The sequence below is a fragment of the Rattus norvegicus genome, chromosome 13, assembly GCF_021556685.1.
Source record: "Rattus norvegicus strain SHRSP/BbbUtx chromosome 13, alternate assembly SHRSP_T2T, whole genome shotgun sequence".
NCBI classification, from domain to species: domain Eukaryota; kingdom Metazoa; phylum Chordata; class Mammalia; order Rodentia; family Muridae; genus Rattus; species Rattus norvegicus.
In genome coordinates this window covers 52,011,077-52,030,185 of record NC_141546.1, presented here as the reverse complement: position 1 = coordinate 52,030,185, position 19,109 = coordinate 52,011,077, and the positions used below count along the sequence as shown (strand labels likewise).

The 19,109-nt window shown below is 39.7% G+C and overlaps 1 long non-coding RNA gene across 4 annotated transcripts in view; it reads right to left on the bottom strand.

Annotated features, from left to right (window-relative positions):
* Positions 1-5,049: 5,049 nt before the first annotated feature.
* Positions 5,050-19,109, bottom strand: part of LOC108352541 (uncharacterized) — a 34,681-nt gene continuing 20,621 nt past the window's right edge. The window contains exons 2-5 of one of the 4 annotated variants that reach the window (XR_015635983.1): positions 7,163-7,282; positions 6,141-6,224; positions 5,359-5,696; positions 5,050-5,231 (exon numbers count right to left, since the gene is read on the bottom strand). This is a non-coding gene — a long non-coding RNA (uncharacterized LOC108352541). The remainder of the gene's footprint in view (positions 5,232-5,358; positions 5,697-6,140; positions 6,225-7,162; positions 7,283-19,109) is intronic. The other 3 variants (XR_015635984.1, XR_015635985.1, XR_015635986.1) reach the window with 3 other exon arrangements.

Here is a 19,109-nt window from a genome sequence, read left to right as displayed (position 1 = left end):
AAACAGAAAGGACAGGGGAGACAGACCTACATTGTTCTAATTATAGCCATTTTAGTCATTCTAAACAGAAGACAACTTCTTTTTTTTTTCTTTTTTTCGGAGCTGGGGACCGAACCCAGGGCCTTGCGCTTGCTAGGCAAGCGCTCTACCGCTGAGCTAAATCCCCAACCCCCAGAAGACAACTTCTAACCCTAACTCCCAAATTTGGATACTGTTGGCAAGGTATTGGAAAACAATGGTTTATAAAGCCAGGAAATAAAAATGTGAAGTTTAATTATTAGTGTTCTAATGGAGTGTTTATCCACTGCATTTGGGGATATAAAAATATTTACTCACTAATGAATCAGTACCTCTACTCAAGGTTCTGCAAGTAGCACTAATGGAATAGGGGGGAAAGGATGATGGCTTTCCAGTTTTCCACCAGAAACAATTATTTCCATCTTCTCTTGCTCTGTAGTCGGAACAACTACCAGATTCCAGATCTCAGCAAGCTTTCACTCCACAGGTACACTCAAGAGTCATAATTCTATGTGTAATCTTAAAGCACACATGCATTGGTGTGTCAGAATTTATTGTCAACTGTAACAAATATTTATTGACAAATTAGATATTAATTCAATTGACGGTGTCTTGTTTGCAAAGGTTTGTGTTGTTAATTTGGTTAAATGATTTCACTGTTTCTGCCAGATAAGCAGAAGAGTTGGTGCCCTGGTTTATGGTGAGTTCTATAATTCAATTTTGGATTCATTCTCCCGAGCATGAAGAGAAGGACTTCATATCATTTTCATTTTTACTGTCTTCAACTTCTTATAAAACACCAAGCCTTATGTAGAAAGCTGCATGGTGACAGCTGACTGGCTGTGGTAAAGGATAATCTTCAACTAAACGGTCACCCAGCAAGCCATTCTTACTTGTGCTTCTGTCATGGTGTCAAAATGGGAGTGAAGATGAGAAGCTGACCCCTGGTTTAGGATGAGTCGTCTGACATCTGACTCAGGGGCTACTCAGGTAGCTAAACGTACAAGAGAGAAGCCAGCACTCAACACCCTGTATTCCATGTTTAATGGCCACAATTCCCACAGTCTCATCCACATGATTAGCTACAGCATGTGCTTCAGGTGTGTGGTCTCCACCACCATGGAGGGTAGCCCTGAATATCCGTCGAGATATGCTTTGCAGTTCTGTCTAACTTATGAAATGCACTCTATCCCGTGGATTAGCATTTAATTCAATTTATTCAAGTCTTAATGGATTTTAAGTAACCGTGCTGAGTTAGTAGATACCTGTAGTACATGTAAGTGATAAAAAACCATAGAAGGCTAAGAGATACTGGATAATTGGGTGTGGCTGAACTATGAAAAACAGAGTTGTTAATTCCTTGAGAGCAGGTAGAACAGAGATAATCAAGAAAAGATGAATAAAACATTGATGATAGGAGGTATTTTTGTTTTGTGTTACTATATATTATATACTTTTAAAATTAAGCTGGCTGATATTTGTATTTCCTGTCTTTAATATCTTGTGAAGGAATTTGTTGGAAACAACTTCATTCACAATCCATCCATTCCTCTGATAAAGCTGTCAGTCTATTACAAATGAGTATTCCCAACTTACGAACTTATTTATTTAACCTGTACTAGTTGTCATTTCTATCAAAGAGAAAGTTCTTAGCTCCAACTGAGAGTTGGTTCCTGAGGGTCAGTAAAGCTCTACGACAGTGGCCATCTGACGCCACTGGACAATTGGTCATACCTGCAGGAGCTGACACAAACCACCGGACAACTGGTCATACATACAAGGTTGTCAAAATTCACTTGAAGCAGACTCTGGCCCAAAGCTGAGAAATCTATATTTTCACAACCCTTTGAGTAGTCCTGGTGCAGCCAACGTTTTGTAAAACTCTAGTGTAGAACAGACTGTGATCATTAGAAATGCCTTTAGCCACAAAGTTGCTGAAAATCTATTTCCCAGTTCACCATTAAACCAAGTTGTAATCTCTCTTTGATGTGAACTCGTTCACTATAAAAGTTTATTTTATCACATGAAACATCTACTAGCAATAAGTTCTCCTATCTATTCATCCCTTTTATTTCAGATCCTGTTATTTATGACCAGGGAAAGACTCCACCATAATTTTAAAAATTATGTGACATATCAAACAAAGCACACTCATTATAACCTCCTCATAAAGAAAAACAATGAGCTAGAAACGTAAGACCATGGTTTGATGTAGTTACTACAAACTGGAGCCCTAAAGTCTTCTGGCTTTTATGTCTAACTCTTGACACTACCGATATACAGCTGTATGTTCTGTGATGCTACAAGTTACCCCTGAATGGAGTTTAGCCCAGGTCCTGCATTAGCATACAACTAAGGCCCTCGGAGGAAAGCCTGTTCTCTCACCATACCACAGTATGTGGCTCTGGATGACTTATTAAAATCTGAAACTGTAAACACATAATAACGTAAACAAGGCATGTTTAAACTTTACTGCCTCTGTATCACGTGGTAGAAGTCATGAAGCAGAGAACCACGGAAACTTTTGAAAAATTGGAAAAAAACTAAAATGAATAAGGAGGAAAATCAGCTTTGTCCCACAGGTATGCAATGGGGAGGCCACATGACCCACCCACATGTAAACTCAAGCCTATGTGCAAACACACGTGCACGTTCACTCAAAGGGAAATTATCGATTTATTCAGGAAATTAGTCTTCCTCAGTTAACAGACCCAGATTATTCACTTTTGGTAATGAGTTCAAACTACAATATACTTACTATCTTAATCACATTAACAGTTTTAAAAAGAGCAAGTTAAGGCCATGGCATGTATTTTCCCTTTCGTCATCTCAAGTTGTACCCAGAACATTTTCCTTTTGATGACTCATCTTCTTGCTTTCTATGTGACTATGAGAATTTTATGTTTTTCCTTCCAATCAAAATCACTACTAGCCAACAAACACATGAACACATACTCAAAAGCAAGGTGTCTCTTCCTGCCTGGAAAGGACCATAATTATCAACCTACTTCCCTGTTGGTCATACATGTTTGCTTCGAATTTTCTTCAGCGTTCAATATTTTATGTGCCTTCTCAAGGAAACTAGTAGTTGGAGAAATTCCAAACCGATGACAAAGCACAATTAATACCACTTTTATATGCTGTTTCCCATGAAGTCATCCAAATCGCCCTGCTTTCTTCAACACTGTCAAAACTAGGTTCTAAAAACATATTATTATATCTAATGATAACGCCTAAGAAGAGTGTTTCACATCCAAATGAAGGCAACTATTTTATATCAGCATAGCTGGGCACTTTGAATGGTTTTAAATAAAGCAGTATTAGCCCACATTCGATGACTCTTAATATTATTACGTTAATCACGTGAGTGATGCAGGTGAGGGGCACACAGCCGGAATTACAGTTTTACACACACCGATAAGATACGGATTGGCAGGAGCATTTGCATCAAAGCTGTCTGCTCTGTTCAGAAAACTGCTGCACACACACAAAAATTCTATTGAAGTGAGTGTGAAGGTCTAATATAACTAATTGTATGTGTAGATCAAAGAAGATACCAAATATATTTCGCAGGTAGCTGGCAGTCTCTGAAGGACCTTTGGTTGTGTATGAATATGAGTTGTTAGGGAGGGAGGAACTGTCGCACAGCAGGCAGAAGCCAAGACTGTGAGATCTCCCCATGAAAAGAATTATATAGATTAAAATATCAGCAGAGGTCAGGATGAGTGACCCTGACCTAGAGAAAAATAACAGACTTTTCCCTCGATATAAATTGGCCATCGTTGCTATAATTCATGTTACCCACGTGGGAAATGAGAGCCTTCCATCACAGTGGTACGGTTCCACGAGACAAGTGAAATTCCTCTCTACCCAAAGCTCCACTCTAATTTCCAAGGCCTGCGAAGAGTTTTCACCCCGGTGCAGAAAACATAGCTACTTGGTTTGGATCGGCAGGACATCTGAACTGAAGGCTTCTCTTTGTACTGAGATTCTGAGTTAAATATCTCCTACCCCAGTGTGAGGGTTAAGCTTGGCTAGTCGCCTTCTTGGGAAAAGCAAGCTGCTGTGTAAGATTGCACTGCTCATTTTGACAGTGGAGTAAACAGTGTTCTTGAGCCACCAGGTGGTTGCTGGGATTTGAACTCAGGACCTCTAGAAGAGCAGTCGGTGCTCCTAACCACTGAGCCATCTCTCCAGCCCCTAACACTGTTCTTGATAAGACTTCATATTTTACCTCCCTTCATTTCCTCAAACCAGAAGTAGAAGCTAAAGTATGCAGCCCAGTTTCTGAATGAAATGGATTATGATCCACTGACACCTCTCAATGCACCTTTAAAAACTCCCAATAGAGTTGGAATACATTCTCGTGTGTATAATTCGACACCACCCATAGGCATTCCTAGAGCATCATAACTAAAGATGCTATGCACAATATACTATAATTTTATTACATAAAATTTACGCTGGGGAAATGTAACTGGCAAAATTCTGGTTTAATCTCTTTTAAAGCAGATGGTTATAGAATTTCTGTTTTATTTAGGCACGACCTTAGTTTGCAAGACGTTCGTCCCACATAAACAGCAAATGGCATTTGTAGGTGGAGACTGAGAACCACTCAAACATTTCATCAAAATGTTTAGGTTTGACTGAAGAGACACCTATCCTTAAAACATTTCAATCAAACCATCTGTAGAAGAGAAACACCCTGATTTCTTCAAAACATCCCAAGCTTGCATTCCTAACCAGGGGAGGTGTGGCAAACTTTAAGGAATTAAGGCATCCTACATACCAAATTTTTAAAAACTATACAATTTTGTGTGCTGATTCAAATATTAGCAAAATGGTTTTAAAGAAATCTATTTTCCTAGGAAAACTCAATAATTGGTTAAGGGGTAGAATTAAAGTTTTATGTCGTGTGTCGACTAATTTCTGTAAACTTAGCACTGAAGACAGAGGCAGGAGGATGACTGTGAGTTTGAGGCTAGTCTGTACTGTTATCTCAAAAATCAACAACAAAAAGAATGTTACAACTTTAATGTACAGTTATTTATTGGTGTGTTTAATATCTTTGTTTCTTTTAAACAGTTGTGTCAATTGTGTTTTCCAGAGTAAGCTGTATTTCCTACAGAGTACTGACAGTACTTCTAAAGATCCGATGTATCAGTTGTCTGTCATGCTTCTCTGTGCTCACACAGCTACCAGTTCTCGTGGGGCTATTTATAAATGAGAAAACAAGACTTTCATCTCACCCAGTCAAAGAAACCAAACCAAACCAAACCACAATACTGAAAACGAGGAAAGAATTCCCTAAGGCCTAACACAACTTATGCAAGTCCTTACCTTCTTTTCTTCTGGGCATCCTCAGGAGCAAATCAAAACTACAGGGAAGTGAGCAAACACCTTCAGAACAGAAAAAAAAAGCCAAAGCCAAACAGAAGCTGCAGATGTGTCCAGAAGAAAACATTCAATTCTCAGCAGAATTCTGCTGAGCGGCATATGTATACAGACGTCAGAAGATATAAGATTGACATCAGTTTGCTGTGTGAACAATATCCTCAGGCAATTTAAACACGTACTCTTGTCTAGGTTAGATGGCAATTCCAGTTTGCTGTGTGTGTATTTTGATAAGGGCCTTTCTCCTCAAACATTTCTTCAGCATCCTCTCTGAGTGTACAAACCTGTAATTAAGCATTTTTTTCTAGCTAGTCCGATGACTTAGGAGACAGTTTTAGGATTTCCTGCTTTCCACTCAATATGAGTCACAGCGTACAGTTTCTGTGCTTACTATCATTTCTAGAATTCTATTTAATTTTATGAAAATAAGGATAAGGCTACATTATAAACCGAGGACTGTAAGTGCACATGCAGCGCACGTGCCTCTGGTCCACTAAGGGTTCTTTTCGATGCAGTGTCTTCTTTGAGCAGGGAATAGAGGTCAGGGGCCTTTCTTTTCTTTTGCTTTAAAGTAAGGAAACAGAAGGAAGGAAAACCAAACATAGAACTGTTAAATCTAGGATACAAGTGGGCAGGTATTAGGACACGGTCACTGAGTGGGGAAGGGATTCAGTGAGGACTCCACACCATGCCACACAGCACATCCTGACGAGTGGGGTTCTTCTTACCAGGCTCTGGCCGTCTACTCCTCCTGGCTCTGATTCCAGCAGCCATGTCTGCAGTCACCTGACTTCATCCATCTCCTGATTTTGCTACCACCACAGAAGGAGAAATTATAGCCTTCAATCCTCCACTTTATTCCTCTCACCTATAACCCTCTAGTTCCAGTATGTCTGTCCTTTTAACAAAGATTTTTTTTTATTTTGCTCTTTTGGTTCAGGGTGTCAGGGGTGGTTTCACTAAAAAACAAACAAACACTGCAAAACAAAACAAAAACAACTGTAGCTTTCTGGATACGTTTTCTACACAGAGAACTGTAGAGAGTCTTGAAATTTTTTGATGTGAGAAATAAAAAAACAGAGGAAAAGAAAAACACCCTGGTGGGAACACAAAACATCATGGAGGACACATAATCATGACCCTCATAATTGAGAATGTCATGTGTCTTATTAAAAGCCATCATTTACTTGCTTGATAAAGGCAGTGTGATGACTTTACACAAACATGTCTTTCAAAGCCTTGCTGATTTTTTTTTTGTGCATGATGTTTGGTTGGGTCCTTCAAAGGGTTTCAAGGGTTACTTTTATATTTACAAAGACCGAAGATGAAAGCTGTTATTTGAATGCAGCTTTGCATTCAGTGGCACCAAGATGCTTATTAGAAGTGCCCCAATGAGGCTGCGAGCGGCTCCTGAGTATCACTCTCCTCTAGTGTGTACTTAGGTGCTCTGGCTGCCCGATCGCCTAAGAAGCAGCTTAGCTCTAATGAAAGGATAGCAAACAACATAAATTATAAAAGACATCTGCTAAGGAGAGCAAGAAAAGGGGGGAGGAAAAAGGGAGAGAAGAAAAAGAGGAAGAGAGAGAGAGAGAGAGAGAGAGAGAGAGAGAGAGAGAGAAATGTTGGAGTGTATCTATGTGGAGACATTGAGAGAGGAAAGTCTGACCAGCAGAGACCATAGTGTTTCCAGGGAGCTCAGAGAAAGGATGTACATTCATCACAGCCTAATTTTAGGGTGCAGAAAACCAACCTCTTTAAGTTCCTCAGGGACATGCACATGGCTGTGGTTCCTACTGGATGGCCTTTGAACATGTCGATGGAGCTGCCTTCTTTCTCCTTCATGAGATGTGTTGGTCCTTGAATCCAGAGCCTATGCAAAGCAGCAACAAAAAAGAGCCTCTCTTGAACACAGGAAAATTAGACAAAGCCCCTTCATAGCCTTTTATGGGGGTGGCTACCTCCCCAACAGCCTGTGAGGGTTGCTCACTTTGACCATCCTACATTTTGCTATCTTTATGATTAATTTTGGCACCAGAGAAGTTCCCAACTTGCATAAACACACCTGTTAAATGTAAGCTAATAATTTTAGCTACCTCCAGACTATGACAATTATGAATACTGCTTTTCCACAGACAAGTAATCTGTGTACTTTCCATCCACACAGGCGTCTAAAATATTTTAAATGCATCAATTATCAACGAAATCTACCTGCATTCTAAAATATCTTAAATATATAGTTTTGTTTTTTATCATTTCATTTCTCTGAAGAGTCAAGCTTACCTGTGGCATCATGCTACTTTTATACCATTCTTTCAGCCTATGGTCATTGTTGAAATTTTAAGTTCTCAGGAAAGAAATATTGCAATTCAGTAGTGTTATTTGAATATAGAAGTGTTTCCTTTCAATATATTAGAGAATGTATAGAAAACTAGAAAAAAATGAAAAATACCTCACCCCCCCAAAAAAAAATTGCTTCTTACTACTGATTACTGATTTTCTTGGGTTGTTCATGATTTATTTTTCTTTAAATGTATTTCTCTTCTTTTTATTTCCAAAGACTGTGGCTATGGCTTTCTTCAGACCTCCTAGCCTGGCTTTTTCCTGGGATAGTTTGCTTTCACTGTCTTTTGGAGCTGAGCTCTGGAATCCCAGCAGGATTCCAATCTCAGCAGGAGAGCTGAGATGGCATCAAAGGAAGATGGCGGCATGGCTTAGTTAACACTTCCAACCAAGCTCTTGTTTCTTTCCCACAAGCATGCTGATGTTTTCAGTCCCCTTTAGGTGGGGCCTTTCAATACCACATATGAAGTATCAAGTTTACTGACTAATATTACTAATATCTTTTAAGATGCTAATATCCTTCCCAGTTGATCATAATAGTTAGTGCCTTAAAATGGTGTGTGTATGTGTGCATGTATGTATGTATGAGTCCCTTAGAATCCAGCTGAAGAGGGGATAATGACCCTGTTCGCTAGCACTGTGAGTCAGGGTACTACCCACTCCACATGTCCTGGCACAGGCTCCTCAGGTGGGGAGGAGCTGAAGAGGACTGTTTTCTAGCAGGAAGGTTCCCATCATGCCTTTCAGCCCATGCCACTAAGGATTCCTGAACAGTTAGTAGAGTAGTGGTGAAAGTGGACAGAGGAAAGTCAATACGTCTGAGTAAACACGGAGTGTACACTATAAGAAATTTTAAAGCAGAGTATTGCACTTCAGGTTACAGAATGTTGAAATATTATGAGAACACACACACACACACACACACACACACACACACACACACACACACACACACACACAGCTGTACTGCAGTGGTCCCAATGCAGAGCCCTGAATTGCTTTATGCCAGTGAATGCACAAGAGTGACAGAGCCACGTACTGCACATGTAAGTTTTTAAAACAATAAAAATCTCGCACCCTTTCCCCTCAGTACATATATCTGCAATTTAGAGCAGAGATTAGTCTCCAAAAGTGAGCTACAACTTGCAGAATTCTTTCTATTCTAGGCAGGAGAGCTGAGATGGCATCAAAGGAAGATGGCGGCATGGCTTAGTTAACACTTCCAACCAAGCTCTTGTTTCTTTCCCACAAGCATGCTGATGTTTTCAGTCCCCTTTAGGTGGGGTCTTTCACTACCACATATGAAGTATCAAGTTTACTGACTAATATTACAAATATCTTTTAAGATGCTAATATCCTTCCCAGTTGATCATAATAGTTAGTGCCTTAAAATGGTGTGTGTATGTGTGCATGTATGTATGTATGTGTATGTGCGTGTATGTGTGTATGTGTGTGTATGTGTGTATGTGAATAAAGAGTTTATATAGTCATACAGTTACCTAATAACCTATTTATCTTCCATGATACCTCTTTTTGAATTCTAAAGTGTTTTGTAATGCCTCTCTGCCTCTCTCCCCCCTCTCCTCCTCCTCCTCCTCTTCTTCCTCCTTCTTCCTCTCTCTCTCTCTCTCTCTCTCTCTCTCTCTCTCTCTCTCTCTCTCTCTTCCCCTGATGTTTCTAGAAGCAAAAGAAATTTAGGAATTGCGGGATCTTGTAAAAGGTACAGGAAAGTACTAATTGTGTTTGTTTCTTTTTAAATTTGTTATACAACTTTTTTAAAAACATTAAAACATTTCCAGTAAACTTTCTTGGTCTATTACCCCTGATAGCTATGATTAACGATATTTTAACCTGTTAAGGGCTTACTTTCTTAAGTACATTAAGCTAAGATTTCTGCAAACACTGAACTCATCTGAGTAGCGGGGATGGGCGTCCAGGGAGACAAGAAAAAAGCATAATCCTTCTCATTAGACAGTCTTTCTTTGTCTCCCAGCCCTGGCCTTTGCACCTACACATTGCCTGGCATGACGGGGAGGCCAAGCAGATGGCCTTCGCTGGGGAAGCCAGGGCTCTGGGCCCACGAGACGAACCCTGCATGCTATGCTTGGCAAGGCTGAGACGCCAAGGTTTCATGTGTAATAAAGTACTCGCTGCCTCTCCAGTAATGATATTCTGGGGCTGCTGGGAGGAGATTCTTTTCACTAGAAACATACTCATAGGGATTTAATACTATCGTGTGCAACCCTTTGATTCAATAAGGTTTTAATTTAAAAAAAAATCTTACTTTGCAGACTCCAGGATGATGTATCAATCCTTCCTCTACGATCAATACCTATACCAACCTCAAGATTCTTTCGCCTTCTCAACCACGTGCTTCAACAAATAAAATATCTTACCGTTGCCTGTCTTTTTTTTTCAGCCTGAAATACTTTTAGGTTAAATAATATTTGTTAGGCTTTGATGCAATCAAGTGAAATTTGAGTCCTCAGAGCAATTCAGCCCGGCCTCTTGGAGACCGCACATACGCGTCAGCTTTCAGTTTTTCTCACCAGCGTTTTACACATGAAATCTATTTTTCCTTGAGAAAATGGAATCTTTGTGTCTTTGTCTGGAAGGCGCTCTGTGCTCAGGCGTGTTCTGGCAAGAGCTGTGACTGCCAAGGCCCTGGGGGAGGGGCCTGGCAGTCATTTGTCAGCTGTCCTGCATCTGTAATTTCTGGCCACTCAGCACTTTCAGAGAGTCTTAGTAAAGGGGCACGAAGGGTGGGGGAAAGAGCTTGTCACTGATGAAAGACAAACCCCCCAATAACTGCCTGATGTTGATGACCAAAGGGAAGAGAAGAGCATGAAAAACTTTTATTGTGTGCGTTAATGAGAAGGATTTTAGTTGAACTAGCTAATTTACGAAATTGCACATGGTAACATTTTCAGACCTCAGTCTAGAAAGGCCCTGTCCATACTGTGTTACCAATTTCATTGCTTTTACCTTGGCAAGGGCTCCTGAAAGTGTTTTAATTTTCCGCCATTGGCTTCTGGTTATTTCTGCTCTTACACCCTTGTAACGGGACAGACAGCGCAATTAAACGTCTGCATTTTAAAACTGGGTTTTTCTCCCCTGACTGTTTTGCTTTGCTTCTAAAATTTCCAGATGTTTTGGGTTCTTTATGATTTTAATGTATGCAAATACATTTGCTTATATTTTAGAGAAGGATGGAGAGAGAGCAGAGGGAGGGGAGGGGGAAGAGAGACAAAGACAGAGACACAAGGAGACTGAGAGACACAGAGACAGAAACAAAAAGACACAGAGACAGGCAGAGAGGCACACAGAGATGGATAGAGTATATACTAGCATGGACCAAGCAGATGTTACTGTAAGAAAAGCTTTGTAATAATACATCAAGCATGAAATGAGCATTTCTCCTGTTTGTAGCTTTACATTAGAATATATTTTGTCTCTTAGCACTTTACTATTTTAATTGAATTTTTGGGACTCAGTTTTGTGACTAGAGTTCAAAATTCACATCTCAGTGTCTCGTGGCTGGGTAGAAGCTTTCTGCCCTTTTCTGCCTTTTCATTTCAAGGAGAGATAAGTTGAGGGTAGGAGAAGAGACAATGTATTTCAAATGAGCATCTGACTTTGGGGAACTTCAGGAGATTGTGAGTATCTTGCCTGAAGTGTTCAAAGGAGAATTACAAGAGTGTCCCTAACACTTTAAGAAAACCCGTTTCCCATAATTAATAACAGGAAGCTGGTAAACAGAGTCTTGCCTACAAATGAACCCCAAACAGTAACATAAAAGAAAGCAGTGAAAGACGCAAATGCAGCCTGTGGTACCCAAGTGGTTCAGACCAGAAACACTTATAAGATATGGGCTCACAGAATCCTTGGAAGTAAATGAATATTCATTTTCCATTCCTGACTGTCTGAACACATGCTTGGGAGAGCACAGCCATGTCTCCCAGAGTGATCTGAGGCAACGGACATAGTTAACGGGCAGATGAATGGCAAGTAATTGTGAAGGACGGTTATTTTAAAAATATTATTTTGATATTTTTAAGATCCATTCTTACTGTACCCTACCGGAGATGGTAATACCTAGTGAGGGAATCCGCGTACACGTAAGGTGTTTGGAGAAGTGGATGGGTAGATTTATGAGTCTCAAACTAAATGCATCATTAACAGGACAGGGCGATTGACCCACTTCTACACAGAGCTCTGGGCTAAGCTCTCTGAGAACTGACAGGTCTTTATCTTCTAATTGTATCAAAAAATGGAGACTGTCTGATCCCAGTCCTGACCTTGAAAGCAGCAAACTGAAGTGATGTATGGTGTCCCTGGTTTTTGTTTTGTTTTGTTTTTTTTTTTTGTTTTTGCTTAAAATGCTAAACTCAATCTCAAAGTTTAAAGTTTCAAAAGCAGAATTAGCTGCTTAATTTATATTAAATTTTTATAGTGAATCCTTTCCCCTCATAAGGGGGGAAAAAGTCTGTAAGAGAAAGGCGATTGCTCCACAAAGGTTAAATATAAGACTCAGCTCAATTAAAAGTGTAGGTGAGCAGGAAAATAGGGAAAGCTAGAAAAGAGAGGGTCCATGGATTATAAGTGAAGATGCATGTTGGCCATGTTATCAGAGCAAACCACATCTCCATGGTTACCACAGAACTGCAGGCATGTGCTTGGCTGGTTGACCCCAGCAAACCAGGCCTTAGCTCCAGAAAGATGAGACTAGACGACGTTCTGCATGGCAGGGCAAATGTAATACACATACACTTAGATGACCTAGAATTGAAAACCTTGTTATCTTAGCCAATATAGTTATCACCTAAACACTTAAAGCAGAGAAGCTGTACTAAAAGTAAGTGGACCCAAATATTCTCTTGTGTGTATGTGAGTGTGTGTCTGTGTGTGTGTGTCTGTGTGTGTGTGTGTGCTCGAGTGTATGTGCATGCATGCATGATCATATGTGCATGTGCATATGGATAAAAAGAAGCGAATATGTCTCAATTTATCTGTTTAGCATCCACATTATCTGTGTAATCAATAAAATGAGTATTTAAAAACAGTTCAGTTTAGAAATAAGAATATAGTTTGGTCAAGTTGGAAAAAATAAAGATATAGTTTTGCTAAATCAAAGATAAGATAATTTTCTAGCCTGTAAAATTTTAGAAAGCCTAGAGGTAAGAAAGATATACGAGTATTAAAGTGATATATTTAAGGTATATTTTGTTAAGGATAAGGTGTAGAATGTACAGTATTGATTATTAGCAAAATTTTAATAGCATAGTATTCTCTCAGATCTCTACAGAGACAGATTCATGCTATTTATAAGTTGATGTTTTAGAAAGAATAAAATATGCTCCTTTGTTTTTAAAATAAAGAAGTTGGAAGCATTTTAAAGATGAAGTATAAAGTTTATTATTTACTTTTTTAACTATTAAATAATTTTACATGAAATTAAATGAGGGCTATAGGTACTGATACATAGTAAACTGAGTGCCATGTCTGGGTTGAATGATCTGTGACTGGGGAAAAGAGGGAGGGAAGAGGGAGAGAGGGGAAGGAGAAGGAGGAAGAGGAAAATTAGAACAAATTAAAGAAGGAGGAGGAAGAAAGAAAGAAGAATGAGGAGGAGGAGGAAAAGACAAGAAGTAGGAGGAGGAGGAGAGGAAGAGGAAGAGGAAGAAGAAGAGGAAGAGCAAGAAGAAGAAGAAGAAGAGGAGGAGGAGGAGGAGGAGGAGGAGGAGGAGGAGGAAGAGGAAAATTAGAACAAATTAAAGAAGGAGGAGGAAGAAAGAAAGAAGAATGAGGAGGAGGAAAAGACAAGAAGTAGGAGGAGGAGGAGAGGAAGAAGAAGAGGAAGAAGAAGAGGAAGAAGAAGAGGAAGAAGAAGAGGAAGAAGAAGAAGAAGAAAATGAAGATGAAAATGAAGATGAAAATGAGGAGGAGGAAGTTTAAATTATTTATTTTTACAGGGTAACTCAGTCATATGCTCGTGCTATGAAATTTAATGATATTCATTTGTGAAAATGATTTGTCCTGTGGAGTATGGAGTTGCTCTGAGTTAGTGTTTAGTAGAGTTCAAAGCCAAGACCTGGGTAGGCTGATTTCTCAGGCTGTGTAGACCTCCAGAGGAGTTCTAGGGTAGTCTGAGCTACAGACAGGGAATCCATCTCGGAACACAAAACAACAATGTTTGTTTTACTTCTGGAAAATTATATGTAGAAGAAAACAACATTATAGTGTATGGAATGCAATATTATGTATTTTCCCCCCCGACTTGGACAAATGTCTATATCAAAAGGGCCTTGGGCATGGCTCAGTGGAGGGCTGATTGATTCAAATATGCAAGACCCCTGACTGAAGTGCTAAGATTTATGAAGTAAAGTCTTAATTTAGGTCTACGGAAATGGCCTCAGCTCCGTTGCAAACAACATGGACAATAGAGTTTTACTCTCCTGTCTGCTCATCCCTCCAGTGAGTAACAGATGATCTCTGTCTTCTACTCTTCTTCTGCTTGGTGCTCAAAATCATCGAGAATCTGTGCCCACAGTCTTGCCTTCTGCTATTTGGTCATGTGCACATTTTCTTCAGTAGGTATTTGAAAGAGCAAAAGTGCTTGGGTGTAGAAGGAAGATGACTGGAATTAATGTTAACAACAACGCAGCGTATCTGGGGCACAACAAATCTGCAGTGGGAACCAGAAGGCTTCTGGAGTTTGAAAAGTATCAACTGGGGCCTAGGCAGTCCTCCTGAGCAGGATTCATGGGAAGAGGACTGAAGTAACTAAAGCGTCAGCGGACTCCTTTCAGATTATTCAGAAGTTTGGACATTCCCTTCCTGTTCTTTCTGAAGACTGCTTATCGTCAAACATCTAAGACCCATCTCACAGTTCCCCAAATAGAGATGCTCTTTCAAATTCTGGGGATCCCTTTGTCTTGTGTTTTTGTGTATGTCAGTGACCACATCCCCATACATTTCCTGTCTTTGTCATTTTTCTAAACACTGAAACCTGTACTATACACTGAGCCTACAGGAAGAAACCATGATGTTTTGCTAATAATGTGCTAGCAGCAGAAATTATTAAGAGCAAGGAGCAAATTTTTTAACATCTTTTCAGTCATAAACAAGTGATGGTTGTAATGGTCCTGCACTGAACTAACAATTAAAATTTTACAGGCAGTATAATTATAGGTCAGAAATGGACATACACAATATAATTAAATATCAGAACAACACTGATTTTTTCCCATGATAAATAACAGAATCCACTCAAGATATATTAAAAAGACTTGTCTGCCTTGCAGTCAGAGCCAGTGAGGCCTCATTGCTGCCCAGTAGTTTCTCCCTTCAGCTGCTTCTCTCCCACCATTTGCAAATTCAATCAATTTGCCAGGCATGGGAAATGATGTTTGTAAATTTTAATTATAGAGGCAAAAATATAGCATTTGTCTTAGTGGCTTAACAAGTATTCATAACAGCCCCACCTATCATACATACATTTTTTTAAAAAAATTAATCGAACCCTGTTTTTTTCTGGCAAAAGTCTATGGATATTTCAGAAGGCAAGTTTTAACTACAAGTTGTAGTATTATTATTTTTGTTTTAAATCTAAGTAAGACACATGAAGGTTGCTCGAAAGATGCCCCAATGTTAATGAACTCTGGGTTCTCTGAATAGTCTGTAGAAAAATCCAAGCTCACGTGACTCATCTCAAATTCTGCTTGCTGTCTGGTAAATGGTTTGTTGAAAACTTACTCTCACACGAGACACTCGCTTTCCTCCGCAGCGAGGAAGAGAATGCGCGGGCAGCTCCTGAATGAAATGGGTGCTGCACCATTTTGTGTGGGCTGCAGCTGAGTTTTCAGTTCTGCTCTTCAGGGCGATGGGGCTCGCCTGCTCCCACCTAGAGACTAGCAGGCGACACAGCTCTGCCTGAGTCTGGAGATCCTTCCTTCTCTACCTAAGCACCAATCGCTCTTAAAGACAGGCTGTGTGCTTAAATATTTGGCAAATCTGATCTCTTCACAGGGTTTTCACATTCCATAGGGTAGGAACAGTCACCTTTAGTCCTTTATAATCTAGAAAGAAAGGTGTATTGGAAGACGAAATTCTGCCTCCACTCTCTGGTTTATCATTATTAAGTCCTATAATTCTAGACTATAGGTTACTTCGCTAAAATGTTCAAAGCAAAGCCATATACGTTTTTATTTCTTTCTCTTAGTCATAATTTCTTTCATTCATCCTGTTGGAATATGTTTTAAAAGGAAATTTTTCCTAACACTGCAGACTATAGTAGTGATTCGTGTTATGTTATCAGTTTCCCGTCTGTAATCTAAGAAGTCTTTCCCTATGCCTTGATGTCCTGTGAGAAAATATCTTTTATGCTAGTTATAGGCTTAGTAAACTTAAATATTTAAAATATTTGTGGTTTTAAGAGATAGACTATTTTAAAGGGATTGGAACCTCCTGGACCCTGGGCCTGAAGAATGTTACCACGTTCTATTGTCCTCTTCTCTTGTACCCACTGGGATCGTCAGAAAAAAAGGAAGTTCAGCTCCTCTATAATCTTTTCAAATCATGCACAACTTGCAGCAGTTCTTAAGCACATAGGAATTTCATAAACATAATCTCCAAAAGAGATAGAATCGAGCACCAATAGGTCTGACAGAACAAGGTCTTACAAACTACATTTTAGCAAACGTGTATGCATCCACTCTCCTGCCTCTGCAGCAAGAAAAAGGCACAGGTTTCCCTTCCCTCCAACATGGGGACATCAAAGAGAAACAATGCTTTCATTGGAGCAAAACTGACACACCCTGTAAGGAATGGAGGTGCTCACAGAGAACGCTCAGCCTGGTCTTGGGTCTCCTTGCCGAGGGTGCAGTCTATGACTGATGAGGCTTCTTTCTCTATTCCAAGCGGTCCTTCCCCATTCTTCTAAACACAGATAACCTCAGGCAGAAGAAAAGAAGAACTTCCTACCCCCCCTCCACTCTTCTGCCTCCCACACTTACACACTTCCTCTGATCAGTGAGTCAAACAATACTAAGGGCAGAATTTGTTTTAAAAAAAAAAGTAAAAAAGGCTGGAAATTACCCTAAAGGGAATAAAAAAACACCTCACACATCATTACTACAGAAGAGAAGGGGCTAAAATTATCTTTTAACACCTACTAGATGCTCACTTCTTTTATTTTAAGAATAAGCCACTGGTAAACATTATTAAATAACCAAATATTTAGTTTCTCATAACTAATGGAAAAAGATGGAGGGTATTTTTTTTTTCGTTTCCTTTGCTTTGCCTTTTTTGGGAGGGGTGTTGTCTGAAGGCTTGTTAGATTGAACTTCCCTGATTATTTAGAAAGCATGTTTCATGTCCAACTCTCTGTTACTCTATTTCTTTCTTGGCCAAGCAAACGACGGCTATAAATGGTGCACAGCATCTTGGGTTTCCAGAGGAGGAGGTTACAGAAAGAATGAAGCGAATATTTGACTCAGGAGACAGAAGAGTGACCGCGAGTCAGAGGTGAGCCTCGGAGAGTATGGGAAATGAACATTGTGTGTGAGGTGGGGGAAATGGTGCACATGTATGTGAGGGGAAGGCTTTAATACCAGCATTCATAGCTCCTGATTAAAACTGAGCAGCTGTGTCATGTTCTAGCATAAACAGCAAGGCGACTATGCAGTATTAAAATGTTGTTCAAGAATAATAAGAAAAGAATATACAGGAACTCCAGTGTTCTGATAGTACACATTCTCTAGTACAATATGATCATGATCATGAAATCTTTTAGTAAGTTTACTATGTGTTCAAGTAACACATGGTTGGTTAAAGAGGCATTTTGGGACAAAAAAATCATGTCCTTGGATAATGTATTAGACTAAGCAAAATACGTCAATAATCAGAACTAGCCATAAACTTACATTTTAACATTTAACAACTCGTTGAGTGTATCTCTGGGTGCCCTTTTTATGGCTATGCAAATTTGAAGCACACATATTTGAAACCCAAGTAACACAGAAAACATGGTTCACAGAGACTCAGCCTGGCCCTCTACAGAATACGGGCTACACATACTTACAGTGACTTGCCACCCGTGGGATTTTTAGCATAAAAAGTCCAAAACATCGCCGAAAATCATTATGCCCATTTTCTCAAAACAAATTAGAAGTTAGAAGTTCTTCATGAAGCCAGTCATTTAAAATTCCAATTTTTTTAAAATTCTGCTAAAAATGCTTTATACATTAACTCAAATCTCTTCTTGGATACATAGAATAAAAACACATGGGGGAAATGTGAAATTTGGTGGGCAGAACAGTAGCTTTGAAGCTCTGGGATCTGGCATGACTTGTGACACAAAGCATGTCACCAAGGCCTGCCTGAGAGCTGGGTTAATCCTGACATTGAGCTCCCTGGAGAATAAGTTGGACAATGACTATCATATGAATGTAACACAATGGCACCTTCTCATAAGGACACTTTTCAAATCTACATGGAGTTGAACCTTATTTAGTACATGTCTAGGGGGAAAATAAAACCTTGGTGCCAATTTAACTATTTCCAAGCTCCAGCTACTTCTCAACATCTGCATGGCTGTGCACGCCCTGAGGAAGCATACTATTCTGACTGGGCTCCATGCTTCCCCTTATTCATCCCTCTAGACCTGTTCTCCAAGCAGCATGTCACCATGCTGTCCTGTTGACACAAGAGAGAAATCACACAGACCACTGTTCAAACACTGTAGCAGCTTTAAAATAAAACACCAAATCTTCCCCATGCCTAGAAGTACGACTCACCCACCCACTTCTTCATTGTGCCTCTTACCACTCCCTCCACTTTGTTCTTCCCCATTCACTATAATGATGTTTGCATTTCAGGCCCATTATGTCTTTGGGTCTCTGGTCTGGAAAGATCTGGAGTTTATGTTTTCCCCAAACCTTTTCGTTCAAGACTTAAGTAAAATACTTCTTAGGTGCATCTTTCTCAAGACACACACACACACACACACACACACACACACACACACACACACACACACATGCTCATAGCTCACCTTTCCTGGTCTTTGATTTCTCGTCTCAGTATTTATGGCATACATGGTTATATTCTAGTGTGTGTGTATGGTTAGCTAGGGACTTGTTAACCATTTGTTTACCATTATCTCCTCTGCAATGAGAAGAATGCTGGGAGTTAAATATGTGATCAATAAATACTTGTTGAATGAAAAAGAATAGCTAACAGTCAGATGCAGAAGTGTATAGATCATATGACCTTTTGACATATTTATTTCTGAATAAATAAATTCCCGGTCATCTCTTCTCCTAGTCATATAATGGCTTCTATTTGAAAAGGCCTAT